Genomic DNA, 14760 nt, shown 5'->3' with positions numbered 1-14760 from the left:
AATTTTTTGGAGGGGGTTGGTGATGGATAAGGAATGAAAGCTTTGGTTGAAAATAAAAGCAAATCTTAATGGGTACCAGAATCTTTAACTGCTGCTGAGTTTATGGCAAGTGATGTATTTGAATGTATCGTGGTAAAAAATGCTTTTTATATAAAAATGATCAGATGAGGAGCAGAGAGGTCGATTGGGTAAGCAGTTAAAGAGAAATTGGGGCTCCATTGTCTTTCTGAATGCTTATGTAAATATCTCCCTTCTCGCCAGGATGACCCTGGTTTGTCTTTGACATTCGCTGTTACTTTTTGGTACCATTGACTGTTCTGTGTGTTTATGTTATGCTGCCACGTTGTAGCCTGATAAGACTTGAGTGTTGGTTAGAGAGCAGCCAAGTAAAGATGATAGACTTGGTAAGTGTGTGACTTTGCAATCAAATTGTACAGTAATTTAGGAGGAGAAGTGTTCAAATGGGTATTTATTTACAGGCTAGACCTCTGCTTTTGAATAGCAGCCTAGGTATTAGGTTAATGGATTTTGATGTGCACGTTATGATTGCGGGAGCTTTCAAGTATGTTGTAGTTCAATTTATACTGAGTTTTTAATGTCACAATATTTTTATTTATGCCCATTATTCAGTGTAAGCCTGCATTTACCTTATAGTTTTATTATTCGTATATCAGTGAAGAGAATGTATCATGGCATGGTGATTTAAGCTTATCTGTTCATTGGAGGAGAATCCATTTTCTGACCATAGGTGGACTTTTACAAAAAGTGTCTGTGCAACTCTTGTCTGTGTGAGATCGTTGTTTTTTGTTTGTTTGTTTGTTTTGTTTTGTTTTTATGTGCACAGGGAACTCTCTCTGGCATCTACTGTACGTTGTTCTTCACAGTCATTATTTGATTCAATATTCAGTGAACACTTATGTTGGGGGGGGGGGTTCTGGAGCTTCCTGAACGCCCGGGTATGTGCAGGGAGGGCTGGGACAGATTCTGAATGATAAATCAAGGAGTGAACCCTAGAGCGTTTGACACCTCCCTCCCCCCTTTTTTTCTGCCTTTTTTAATCAGTGATCCAAAATGCAGCTAATGTTGAGGGGTCCCGTTGATTCCCATCTGTAGTCCCAGCCACCCGAGATGCAAAGTGAAGTTTGTGTCTTCTGTGGGGAATATGTTTCAGATGGTGGCTCCTACTCAAGGTAGCTCCTTTTGCAGAGGGGGAGTCTCTCTGCTTATTTTCCTACTCAGGGCTGTAGTTTTGAGATCCCAGCACATCGGGGGGACCCACAGCCCTTCCCCCATGCCCTGCGTTGCCTGGCACGGGCCCAGGGGGTCACGGTGGGCAGCTTCTCTCTGTGACAGCTGCAGGAAGCCACCTGTGCTTGGCCTCTCAGAACCGAGGAACCAAATACCATGGGTATGAGGCTTTACTTGATGTTCTGCTATTACATTTGAGGGGCCCTGGAAACTTTGGGTTCATTAGCCTTGAGCTCTGAAGCTGGAAATCAAGAAAAGTGCCAGGGAATGACTTTGGATGATTGGTTCAGTTTTTGTCTGTTCGGGAGGGCAAGCCCTTCCAACAGTTGAGACGTTGGTAGAATTTTTTTCATCACCCCTGAATATTTTCCAGTGTTTAAAAAAACAAAAACAAAAAAAAACTTCCCCAAACACCGGCCTATGCCATATTATGTTAACTCTCTCGTAACCTTAGAAAAACCCATCAACCAAATGTAAACCCCTAGGCCAAACTAGTCATTTGAATGTAAAATCCTGGCAGTCCTTGTAGGAAACTCTGTTGCTTCCATTTGAAGGGCCAGGAAATTGATTTGGAAAAAAATAAATACGAGGGATTCCCAAATAGTGGCAGCATGGAACGAATGAGAGAAAAACGAAGGTAGAGACTGATCTTATTACCAGTCTTAAAATGGTCATCGAATTGCCAGGATAAACTTCCTGGGGCAAAGCTCATTTGAAGTCTCCCCTGCCCGGTCATCTCTGAAGGTTCTCAGTGCTCACAGGGTCAGAGCCAGTCCCCACGCTGGCAACCAGTGCGCTTTCCGCCATGAGTCCCTTTCTGGCCTTTGCCGTCCCTCGGTCTCTTTCTTGAGCATCCCTAGGGTGCTAAGAACTGTATCCTGGCCACCTGGGGAGGTTCCTGGGCCTTGGCTCTTGGTGCTGTCTCTGCCCAGATTCCTTCCTTCCTAGCCTCAACTTCCTAGCCTCAATTCCCATTCCTCCAAAAAAACCTTACCCATCTCTCACTCTTGCCCTCAACTGAGGTGATTTTTCCATCGTTCCTGTTCCCATGACAGCACGTATTTCACTGTGTTTTTATGACTTGTGTCTTTTCTTAACTGTGATGTAAACGTATCAAAGACAAAGAACCCTGATCGAGGCACTTCCGGTAGCTTTTGCCATACCTGGAAGAGCCCTTCAAACTTGTAGTTCGTGGCATTCTTAAAACCTTGCCAAGATACCTGTCATTGAACAATCTTCTGCTCAGAGGAAGTCTGTTGGATACTGGGATTCCTCAGGTTTATGTCTGTCACGGCACCAGGCATCAGGACAAACTCAGCCACCTTCAGATGCTTCCAGTCTTCTGGTTGTGAGGCATCATCTAGACACAGAAATCAGGTGAATGGCTGATATTTTCTTCATTTGCACCAAATCAAAGATTTTAGAGCCAGAAGGGACCATAGGGAGCTAAACTCCTATTACGGAGAAAGAAAATTGTGAACTTGAACTGTTAAGTGACTTTTCCAAAGCCACATAGTTGGTTAGTGACCCAGGTGTGGGGATCTAGCTGATATTATCTGTCTCCTGAGCCTTCCTGGCTGTGGCCTTGGGTTCCTCTGAAGACCCAGCCAATCAGCTGTTGCTTTCTGCCCCTTGTTGGGATTGGCTGGCTTTCTTTCTGTAAACACTGTCATCCAGCAAGAGTCCCGTTGACCACTCCTTGCTAAAGGCTGATATCACTGGGATAGAATTAAAAACAAAAGCGGACTGAGAGCTGAACGCAAGGGGGCCGAGAGCAATGCTAGCAATTCTTTAGCCATCACCTCGCTGGCGCTACGGCAGCTGCTGAAATCGGTCAAGTTCAGACCCTTAAAAAGAGTGGAAAAAAGAAAACACATACTTTCCAGCGCCTGGGCGCTGCACAGCCGGGCCAGCTGGGCGTAGCTCCGTGGCCAAAAGATCGCTTTAGTTTCAGAAATATGAGCCCCCGAGCTTACATCCAGGGAGGGGACTGTGGCTGCAAGGGGGCCTAATTTGGCCTAACATTTCTGGCTTTCCTCCTGCCCGCAGTTCTAACAGACACAGCTCCTATGGGAAGCCCATAGTCTCTAAAGAAAGAAGCAGCCCTCCATGTTGACATAAGGAGCAGGCTGTGAGTGTGTGTACGTGTGTCTGTATTTAAAGGCCTGCATCTGAGGTTGAAACCAGCTCTTTAAGAGGGACTCTTGGTTTTCTCTGTAAACGTGTATTTCCTCTGGTCTGGAGTTAACGTGTTAAGGGAATAAAGCACAATTCAGGTTTCTGAGTTGGAAGCCTGATTAATCTCTCTGCCAGTTACATATGGAAATAAATTAGTAAATGGTCCATCTGGGATGAAACTACTGCAGAGATGATAAATTATCACCGTCATATGTCTGTGTGGCTGCAGACGGAGTTGTGCTTACCAGGAGCTGCTGAAAGATTACTGGATGCTCTGTCGTGGTCAGAGGAATAAAAGTTTAAAAAAAAATGAGAAGTAGGAGTTCCCTGGTGGCCTACCAGTTAAGGATCTGGTGTTGTCATTGCTGTGGCTCAGGTCGTGCAGGTTCAGTCCCTGGCCCGGGAATTCTACATGTGGCAGGTGCAGCAAAAAAAAAAAAAAAAATTTATGTAAAAAATTTACCTTGAAATGTTTCTCGGGAGGATGGTTTGGTTGATGAACTGCTCTATCTGTAAATATTTAAAAAGAGAATCTGAAGGGCATTAGAAACAGTTCACTTTCATATTTTCAAAAGCCAATACAGTAACAAGTGTTGATTGGTACCCAGTGTCTGTGAGTAGGATAGTATAGTTATATATACAATAAAAATATACCCCTGTGTAATATTGTACTTTACAATTTTCATAGCAAGTTCTTGTCTGTTTTCTTATTTAAATTTAAAAGAAGGTGGAGCAAGTCAGTGTCTCTAATTTTTTTTTTTTTTTTGTCCTTTTGTCTTTTTACGCCTGCACCTTCGGCATATGGAGGTTCCCAGGCTAGGGGTCGAATCAGAGCTATAGCCGCCGGCTTACGCCAGAGCCACAGCAACACGGGATCCGAGCCGCGTCTGCGACCTACACCACAGCTCATGGCAACGCCGGATCCTTAACCCACTGAGTGAGGCCGGGGATCGAACCTGCAACCTCATGGTTCCTAGTCAGATTTGTTTCCACTGCGCCACATCAGGAACTCCAAGTGTCTCTAATTCTTGATGGATGAAAAACTGAAGTTTAGGAAGTTAAGCATCTTGCCCATAATGACGCGATGGCTAAATGGCAGATCTGGATGACCAACCCGTTCTGAATCCAGCTTCCTTTCCAATAGAGTCTTGCATGATAGTGAAAACATTCCAGTTTCCCATCATGCATCTAGCTGCACCGTGAGCCTTCTATTTATGTCAGTTTTCTGAAAACAAAAGACATACCTTTTTGATTATGAAAAGTAGGGTCTCTAATTGGAGGTGCAGGTTATTGGGTTAACTTTGGGGGGGCATGTTTTATTTTTTTTTTTGATTGAGGTATAATGACATAAAATTATGTTAGGTTCAGGTGTATGACATAATGATTTAATATTGGTATATATTGCTAAGTGATCACCACAATACGTCCAGTTGACATCTACCCCCTTACAGAGTTTCAAAAACATTTCCTTGTGGTGAGAACTTTTAAGATCTACTCTCTTAGCAACTTTCAAGGATGCAACACAGAGTTATTAACGTAGTCACCCTGCCGTAAACCGTCTCCATGACTTAACTTTATCTCACTGGAAGCCTATACCCTTTGATCTCTTTACCCATTTCTCCCACCCTCTGCTTTAACTTTGCCTTTTGACTAAGGCTCACCACTCTCCACTTGAGTTATGTTGTAATGCTAAAACCATCAATGCCCTTAGGGGCTTTTTAGGTGTGATAACATTTTGCCCCTTTGCAGAATGGCCCGAGGCTACTGTGACATCCAGCTTCTTTTGCCTACTTTAAAATTTTCTCTTGTGTCTTCCTCCAGAGTAAACCTTGAGCAGTTCATCCTTGAAGCAGCCGAGGTGCCCCCCTCTAGAAAATGCAGTACAAAAAATACTGGACTTAGAAATCATTCCATCACCTGGGTTATCCGTCTCAACACACAGATAGCAGATGCCGCTGGGGGCGGGGTGGGGGGGGTTCTTCTCACAAGAAAGAGAAGCAGGGGGGCCCCTAGCATTTACTTGTCTGTACCTGGCAGTAACCTTGTCTCATCCAGATCACCTCCAAGTTACTCACCTTTCAGCCAGACCTGGTTTCTCCATGACCTGAATAGCCCTCACGCTGTCTTAACTCTAGGCGTTGACTTCAGCTTTCACCTTTTCCCACTTGGCACAGTTCTGTCCAGGTCTCAAGGCCCACCGTGACTGTCCTTGGGATAATGCTTTCCCTTACCTGCCTCCCCACCCCAACCAGAAACAAACCTTCTAACTGTTTGTCAGAGGCAGTAACCCAGTCTGTCTCTCTTTGACTTGCCTGCGGACCTGTCCTTCCTGCCAGAGTGGACAGTACATTTCCCGGAGGCAGGGATGTCATCTTCTCTCTCTGACTCTTCCTCCCTCTCCAGTCCCTAGCCTGATACTTTGTCCTCAACTGAAGCTTGACGTGCCGTAGAGTTATTTTATGTTACAACTATAGATTCAGTGTCTTTGGATCGGGGCTAAATTAACGATTGAAGATGTAGCAGAATCACTCGGAGGGCTTGTTAAAACAGATCGCTGGCTCCACCTCCGAATATTCAGATTCAGGGGTTCTTGGAGGGGGCCAAGAGTTTGCATTTCCAACGAACTCTCAGGTGACATTGCTGCTGCTCTTTAGGGACCATAGTTTGAGAACCACTGAGCGAATGAAATTATTTGCTAACATTCTCACAGTAAAGCTCCTAGGCACATACCATTCCTTTCATTAGAGTCTGTTGATTGATGTGTCTTCCTCGAGGGGGAGGCCAAAAAAATCCTCCATCAGAAATTATTATGCAGAATTCCCTTCGTGGCTCAGTGGTTAACGAACCCGACTAGGATCCATGAGGTTGTGGGTTCCTCTGTCCCTGGCCTTGCCCCGTGGGTTAAGGATCCAGCCTTGCTGTGAGCTGTGGTGCAGGCTGTCAGCTACAGCTCCTGTTCAACCTCTAGCTTGGGAACCTCCATGTGCAGCAAGTAAAAAAAAAAGCAAAAGAAAAAAAGAAGTTATTATGCAGTCTATCGCATGTGCCAATTTTCTGTTTTGCAAGATGATCGGGTAACTGTGGCCCCGACACGTGCAGCCCATTTTGTGAGTTTAGGTCGATGAGCTCTCTTTCTCCAGGAATAGAGCCGGAGTCATTTTATTTGACAACAGCATAGAGAGTCATTGACTTTGCAGCTTGTATGCGTGGTCCGCCCAGAGGTTCAAGGCCACATGAGTGGTGGAACGTTGGCCTTGAATGCTTGCTGCTGCTCTGAAGTTTTTCTTCTTATAGGTGACTGTTTCAGTGGCAGCTGTAGTAAATTAAGATACTCTCACCATATCCGTGGCACATATTTCAAATCTTTGCGTCCTTTTATGCCCCGTGAAGCAGTTTCAAGAACACTATCATGAAAGACCCAATGCTTCAACACCTTTCCAAGAAATAAAGAGGTACAGTCCCAGGTGACTTTTTTCCATGGACGTGTGTCATCTTTTAGAGAGTCAGGTCAGACGGCATTCGCTGTGGTTGAGAGGGTTCTCTCCCCCGCTGCTCTAATCCCGTCTCCCTTCTGCTCTTCCCCACCAGCCACTAGACGTGTCATCTCCGAGAAGACCGGCGTTCTCTTGACCATGGAGGCCTCTCTGTCCTTTCTGTGACTGGAGCAATGGTGACCTCGGTTTCCTGGACCCATTCTGACTCAGGTAACCGGGCTTTGTCTTTCCCAGCTGGCTCCCACCTTGTGGAGGTGGCACTGAATACATGAAATCCCAAAGTTACATTTAAATGCAAATTCCAAATGGATTGTTTCTCCATCACTTGAAAGAGGGCCCCCCCTCCTTCCTCCCAATCTTCTTCATAATCAATTTATGCAGCTGGTCGGACTGACGATGTGGTCCATCAGCTTAGGCATTAAGATAATGAGCATGTTGGAGTTCCCATGTGGCTCAGCAGGTTAAGGCCCTGGTGTTGTCATTCCTCTAGGGGCTCGAGCTGCTGCAGTGACATGGGTTTGAGCCCTGGCCCAGGAACTTACACATGCGGTGGGCCCGGCCAAAAAAAAAAAAAAGATAATAAGAATGTCAAGTCACATCCGTATTTAAAATTAAAATTTTGGTGTGTGTCATAGACACACAAAGCGATGGGAACATTGCTGGGAATTTTTGTCTAGACACTGTCATCTACCGTATGTTGTTCCTTTAAATTATTTTCTTTCCTGCACTACTGTGTTTCACCTGAATTATTTTCATCTTTCTAATGTTGGGCCTTTTGAGTTTCATAAGTATGACTGAGTATCTATTATGTGTTCTTGGGACAGGTGGGGATAAAAAGCTATAAGGCATATGAAAATATGAGATATATCCTTGTGCCACTCATGCCTTAGCCAAAGGGGCACGACTTACTTGCAGGAAGATGGCGGGGGTGGTGCTCAGCTTCTGGCTGGGCTGTGCCCTCATGGTGAATCGAGAGGCTCTGACGATTGGGACTGAAATAATTAGAGAAGAATTCACGGAAAAGGGGGACCGCCAATAGGTTTTGTCACCATGGACGTTAGGCCCGGAAGGCGAGAATGAGCCAGTCGTGAGTCCAGCCAGCGAGGGCTGCCTGGGCTAGACGGGTCTTGGAGGACCCCGAGACTCAGTCCCAGCCGGAGCCGGGTGTCCCCACAGTGCTTGGGGCCTTTACGGTGGCCCTGAGGAAACCCAACCTGCCAGCCTCCTCCAGGGGACCCCAGTCGCTGTTGCCCCAGCCCTGGCTTGGCTGCTGCCTTGCCAACCTTCTGCTTTTTTGGGCTTGTCACACCTGGTTGTTTATGCTCACACACCTGCGCCGGTCCCCTCCACGTTCTGCCTGGCAGATGTGGCTTGACAGTGCCCTGGGATGAAGCAGATGCTGGTGAGAGCAGTTCCTGGAGAGTCACAAGGTGTGATTCTGAGCTGAGACGTGGAATGGAAGGAGAGGAAGCAGAAGCCAGGAACAGGAGTTCGTAGGTTGTTGGCAAGGGTGCACCAGGAGTTCTGGAAGCTGGAGTTCCCATTGCGGCTCAGTGGGTTAAGAACCTGACACAGTGTCTGTGAGGCCTTGGGTTCGATCCCTGGCCTTGCTCAGTGGGTTAAGGATCCAGTGTGGCTGAAAGCTATGGGTAGGTTACAGATGCCTCTTGGATCTGGCATTGCTGTGACTGTGGCATAGCCGCAGCTGCAGCTCCAATTGGACCCCTAGCCTGGGAACCTCCATAGGCCGTGGGTGTGGCCATAAAGAGAGAGAGAGAAAAAAAAAAGAGTTCTGAAAGCCAGAATTCAAGGCTGAAGCTGGGCCATCTTCAGGGATGGGAGCCCAGTGGGCTGATTCATCCTGCAGTGGCCCAACCAGCCCTGTCCTCACCTCGCTCTCTCAGATAAAGCAGTGGCCGCTTTTAATGCTACAAAAGCATTGAATCTGAGTAAGTGCATCAGAAACCAGAAAATATTTACTTTCTGACCTCTTACAGCAAAAAAAAAATGTGCCCTGGGTTTTGAGGGTGCTGCCGAGGGTCCCCTCCCGAGGCTCTGTCCGCCAGGCCTGCGTGGCCCCACTCCACCTGCCTAGGGAGCTCCAGTGCTTCTGGAACTGAGAGCCTGGCTGATCCAGGGGCTTGGACCTTCCTGGCATCAGAGTCCTGGGTCACCAGGAAGTGGATGAACCGGAAAAACTGTACCTGTGTTCTCTTCCCAAGAAAGTGATTGCCTAATCCATCGCAGCCCCGCCTCTCCTAAGCCTGGGGTGGGTCCACCAGGGCGTGCCAGGTAGGGCCCGCTGCCTGTGAGCAGTGTAAGCTGAGATGGTTTTTACATTTTTAAACGATTGGAAACAATTAAAAGAAGACGACTATATTCTGCCTTGTAGAAATGATATGGAATTCAGAGTTCCATGTCCCCTGATGAAACTTTACTGGAACACAGATGTGTTTATTCCTTTCCGGATCCTCTATGGCAGTTCGTTTGTGTGGTTGGTTGGTTGTTTTGGCTGTGCCTGCGGCATGCCGAAGTTCCCGGGCCAGGCATCAAACCTGCACCACAGCAGCGTCCTGAGCTGCAGCAGTGACAATGCCGGATCCTTAGCCTCTTGAACCACACAGGACCTCCTTGAGCAGTTTTTAATGCTACAAAAGCCTTGAATCTGAATAAGCGCATCAGAAACCAGAAAGTATTTACTTTCTGACCTTTTATAGCAAAAAAGTGTGCCATCCTCTGGCTTAGACAATTGTGTGATGCAGGTGTTTGCAAAATTAGAGGAGTAGAACTTTTTCCCTCATAAAGAAAATAGGCTTGAAGGATAAGTAGGATTTGAATAAGCAAGAGAGGAATCTTCTAGATTGCAATAGACCATGGCTCGTACTGTAGTTGGATTTTTCTGTTCGTCTAACTTTCAGTTAAAGCCGTATATGGCATTGAGGCTATTTCATGTCGGGAACCTGGTCACGAGGGTTGTCTGGAAAATGAGGCATTCAGGCTTCTGGGTTCACGAAAACGTTGGAACAAATCAGCACCAAATTAAAATATACCCTGCCTTGTGGAACTTTTTTCTTTTTACTTGGCACGGGGTGTGAACTGTTTTATTTTAAACCCAATAAGCATTTTGTTCTAAATAGGGTAAACATGGCAGATTCGCCATAAGTAAGCTGTGGTGTTTCATCTTGGCAACATTTCCCCAAATCCGGTGGGATTTTATGATACTGTTGAGTAAAAACTGCAGAACGTTGGAAATGTGGCTTCTGGTTCTACCGACTACGGGAGCCAGGGCAGGTTGTGTCTACTGGGGTTAAAACCTACACCCCAAGCCTCAGGGCTTAGTGCAATAAAAATTTATTTCTCACCCAGAGTGGCTTTCCTGCCTCCAGCGTTCTGAAGTTTCAAGCCCCTGCCCCCATCTTGTGACACCTTCCTCTCCAAATGTGGCTTCCTGGTTGCTTCAATGTGTGAAAAAAAAAAAGGAGCTGAGAAGGCGACACAGCCATTCTTAGGTGCCTCAGTCTAGAACTGACTCAGGCCAATTGCACGTCCACCATCCAATGGCCAGAATAGTCACGTGACCCTGTCTCACTGCCAGGAGGCTGGAAAGTAGGGATGGTTGGAGTGCCCCCCAACCCCCGCCCCTGTAACACCCGGGCACTGTGGGAATAAAGCCCAGACTTTATCTGCGCTTGCATCTGCTCACCACTGGAGGGTAATTAACCCAGACATACATTTTTTTCACATGGCTCATGAAAGGCTCAAATAAGACACACGAAAGACCTGTAAACGGTACAACAATGGTGAAATATGTAAGGTGTCATCGTCCCCTAATTTCTTTATCAGGTCTCGAATGCTGGAGGGCTGGAGTCAGGGTGGTCCCACACACCCTGTATGCCCGGGACCATCCTAGCCTTTGCCAGTTGACCCGACGTAATTATTGTACAGCCCTTCCTTTCACGTGGTCTGCTCACCCTCGCCTGACCCCCCCCCCCCGGTCATCCCTGAAGACTCATGTGAGCCACTGTACATTGAGCTGCTTCTAAGGGTCACACCATTCTAAGATTTTGCCCGCCTTGGTTCATTGGATCCCCCAAACAAACTAGCGAAATAGATAGAAGTAATCTCACTTTAAGATGAGGTGACAGATGCCGAAAGGTTTGCATTGATCGCAGAGCTAGCGAGTGGCACTGCTTGGCTTTGAATCCAGGTCTGTCTTGTTCTTAAGCAGATTCCATGGGATCGCTTCACTCATCTTAGGACGATTGTGCCCTTGACCATACGGGGCCCCACTCCCCTGACACTGGCTTAGGACTCTGTTCCCAGACCACGCACTGGGAGAGGGTGACAGCCCTGTGTGTGAGTGTGAGTCCAGTCCTTCTTGACCCTGATGAGGAGACAAGCCGTGGAATCACACAGTGGTTCTACAGAGCCAGCAGATAGCAGGACCAAGGCTGGAAGCATGGCTCCTGACTACCAGTTGGTCCCTTAATTTTCTTTTCTTTCTCTTTTGTCTTTTTAGGGCCACACTGGCCGCATATGGAGGTTCCTAGGCTAGGGGTCAAATGGGAGCTGCAGCTGGCAGGCTATGCCATAGGCACAGCAATGCTAGATCCGAGCCACGTCTGTGACCTACACCACAGCTCACAGCAATGCTGGGTCCTTAACCCACTGAGCGAGGCCAAGGATTGAACTCATGTCCTTATGGACACTAGTCAAGTTTGTTACTGCTGAGCCAAAACAGGAACTCCCCACCTCGTCTCTTTCCACCCCTCTTCCCTGATGTTGACAACGGCAGCTTGTTTGAAAAGTAAAAACAGCATTTTACACACAGGGAGAAAAGATTTTATTTTGAAAACCTAGGGTAGAGGAGAACTCCAGCCAGTGAGGACTTGCCATGTGCTGTGTCGTTGATCCAAACAGACATCTTCCCAGTATAAACAGCGAGTAGAAACTGAGTTCTATGTTCAAGGAGCTTGTTGACAGATTTCTTTATTAAAAAAAAAAAAAAAGCCAAACCACAACCAAAGACCAGTTTGCTTGTAGACTAATATGTCAAAAACCCATCTACTCATGAGATGGTATTAATTTCCCTAGTTCCTGGTCTTCCTAATCACTGTTCCAAACTGACCCTGGGGAATCAAAGAGAACAGTCTCTGAAAGATGGAGCAAGGGTGGCAGAGTCCTCTATTGCATGGCTTGCTTCGAGAAACCCCCCCAGAAAATTATACATGTGCTTCCTAAATGTACAAAGACAACTAAAGGAAGTCCATTATGAAAGAAAAATTAGATGGAAATTTCTAATGCCATCTCATAAACAATATAGGAATAACTTTAAAATATTCTGCTTTAAGCATGCATTTAATTTGTGCTCTGGGAACCAAATAATGTTGCTAAGATAAAACAGTCTAATAATGATTTATGTAAATTTATTTGTACAAAGTAATGGTGTAGTTGCCTATAGCAAATTGCTTGGAATATGAAATGACATTTATGAGGTCTTTTTTTTTTTCCCCTCCTCTGAATGAATACAATAGAGAAAATAAGCCATTCCAAAAGAAAAAAAAAAAAAAACAAATCCATGTTCAAAATGGAGTCTGATGCCCAGAAAAAGCAGAGGCAACTGGACAGGTTAGGGGGTGTGTAAATAGTCCAGAACCCCAATTTAGTAGTTCCCCTTGTGGCACAGTGGGTTTGGCGGTGTCGCTGCAGCATCTGGATGCAGGTTCAGTCCCCGGGCAGGCACCGTGGTTTTAAGGATCCAGCCTTGCCACAGCTGCAACATAGGTCAAAACTGCGGCTGAGGTCTGATCCCTAGCCCTGGAACTCCCTATGTTGTGGGGCGGCCAAAAAAAGAAAACAATGACAGCAACAAACTCAATTCATTGTTTTCTTGTGATGGTCTCATTCTTTGAGCCATTTGTAAAGCCACACAAAGGGTGTGTATGTTAGATTCTTAGAAGGCTAGAACCCTTTATTTCAGCGATCATAAGCTGTGCCAACACCAAAGCTCTTTCAGAAGCACCGACGACAGATCACTTGTTGTCACAGTGCCCTGAGAGACAGGGTACTTATAACACGGGGTGCCAAGAGGCCAAATGTAATTAAAAATCGGGTGATTAATCTCCGTTACCACTTTCATGCCACGGGAAGTTATGCTGGAGTCATAAATGGGGCCCAAATGTGAATAAACAAAACAAAAAACCCTCCCCAGGACTGACGCATAGCCCTTTGGGGAGTTTTCCTATGACTGCCCTGTTAGCACGCTTGGTCATGGCTCTAACGTGTTTCCCGGAAATGTTTCATTACATGGAAATCCCTATAGATGTAACAGAGACAGTTTCTGGATCTATGCTTTGGCCTCACAAATAAATGCCCAGTAGAATTTGCCAGGACCTATACTATTCGGAAAAGCTATGATATAAACACCTTTGTGATGGAGAGCATCGAATTTTTTTTTCTCAGCATATTTTTACTGTCTCACTTGGTCATCAGCCTCATTTCTGTGAGGTGGGGAAGTGTGTGTATTCTGTTGTGCAGAGAAATTGAGGGGCTGCAGAAAGGAGACATCGGCAGGGTGAGGGGAGAGCCTTCCCCACGAGTGTCGGTCCCACTGTCACATCACAAACTAAAGCAGATGAAAGAGATTTGCGCGCTTTGGAGGGCTTGCTTTATGTAAAACAAGTGCAGCGTTTGGGTCCCTCATAAGCCATCGTGGAATTGCACCGACGATGCCGAGGGAAAGGCTTTGTTCGATTGGACAGGACAACTGCTGTGCTGGGGCCAAGGCCTGAGGGCGGACGCTAGGGCTCCTGAGAGACAGGGCATAAAGCTAGAGCAGGACTTTAAAATGAATGAACATTGAATGAGACCAGCGCTGGCTTCTAGGAACCAGGGGGTGGCCTGGGTGTTCAGCAGTGCCAGTTAAAGTTCAGGTCCCGTAAAAGCGGCAGCTCGCTCAGTGGGTTAAGAATTGGGGATTGGCTTGGATCCCACGTTGCTGTGGCTGTGGTGTAGGCGGGCAACTGTAGCTCTGATTCAGCCCCTAGCCTGGGAACTTCTGTATGCCACAGGTGCGGGCCTAAAAAGACCAAAAAAAAAAAAAAAAAAAAAATCGAGAGCTTATGGCTTGTGTGCCTTACTTGTGGCAAGGATCCCGGGGGAGGCAGGGATGTTAGGGCAAAGATAGTCACCCTGGTTTAAGATTCCTGTCCCCACCTTTCTAGCTGAAAAGCCTTTAGGTATGATTTCTGAGCTGTGGATTTCTAGGAAATAATGTAAGTTATCGGAGCCTCCATTTCCCCATCTGTGAAATGGGGATAATGATATTTACCTTAAAGAGATGGCAGGAGAATTCAATAAAATAATTCTTACAATATATTTGGCACAGGGGTTAGGGGGTTGGGTGAAATAGGTGGAGGGGATTAAGAAATACCGACTTCCAGCCATAAGAGAAATAAGTCACGGGAATGTAACTCACAGCATAAGCAAGAGCGTCAGTAGTGCTGTTATAATTGTACGTGTTGAGAGATGTTACTGGACTTGTGCTGCTGCTTCTTCTTTTTAGGGCTGCACCTGCAGCATATGGAGGTTTCCAGGCTAGGGATCGAATCAGAGCTGCACCTGCTGGCCTACACCACCGCCATAGCAATGCCAGATCCTCAACCGGCTGATCAAGGCCAGGGATCGAACCTGCATCCTCACCGATACTAGCCGGATTCGTTTCCACTGCGCCACAAGGGGAGCTCCCTTTGGTGATCCTTTCCTAATGTAGTCTATGGTCAGATCACCATATTGTTGTAGCCCTGAAACTAACATAATATTGTATGTCAAATTTACTTCA

At 46.4% G+C, this 14760-nt stretch overlaps 1 protein-coding gene across 33 annotated transcripts in view; it reads left to right on the top strand.

Moving 5' to 3' along the window:
• FOXN3 (forkhead box N3) overlaps positions 1–14760 on the top strand; it is a 415372-nt gene that overhangs the window by 104255 nt on the left and 296357 nt on the right. For 31 of the 33 annotated variants that reach the window (XR_014809132.1, XR_014809134.1, XR_014809126.1 and 28 more), the window contains one exon: positions 7015–7130. The gene's annotated coding sequence lies outside the window, so the exon portion shown is untranslated. 33 annotated transcript variants of the gene reach the window in all.

The sequence above is a fragment of the Sus scrofa genome, chromosome 7 (assembly GCF_054392235.1).
Source record: "Sus scrofa isolate SSC_HxYL_T2T_F1_AM1 chromosome 7, Sscrofa_HxYL_maternal_Yorkshire_Landrace_v2.0, whole genome shotgun sequence".
NCBI classification, from domain to species: Eukaryota; Metazoa; Chordata; class Mammalia; order Artiodactyla; family Suidae; genus Sus; species Sus scrofa.
This window is presented reverse-complemented; position numbering and strand designations above follow the sequence as displayed.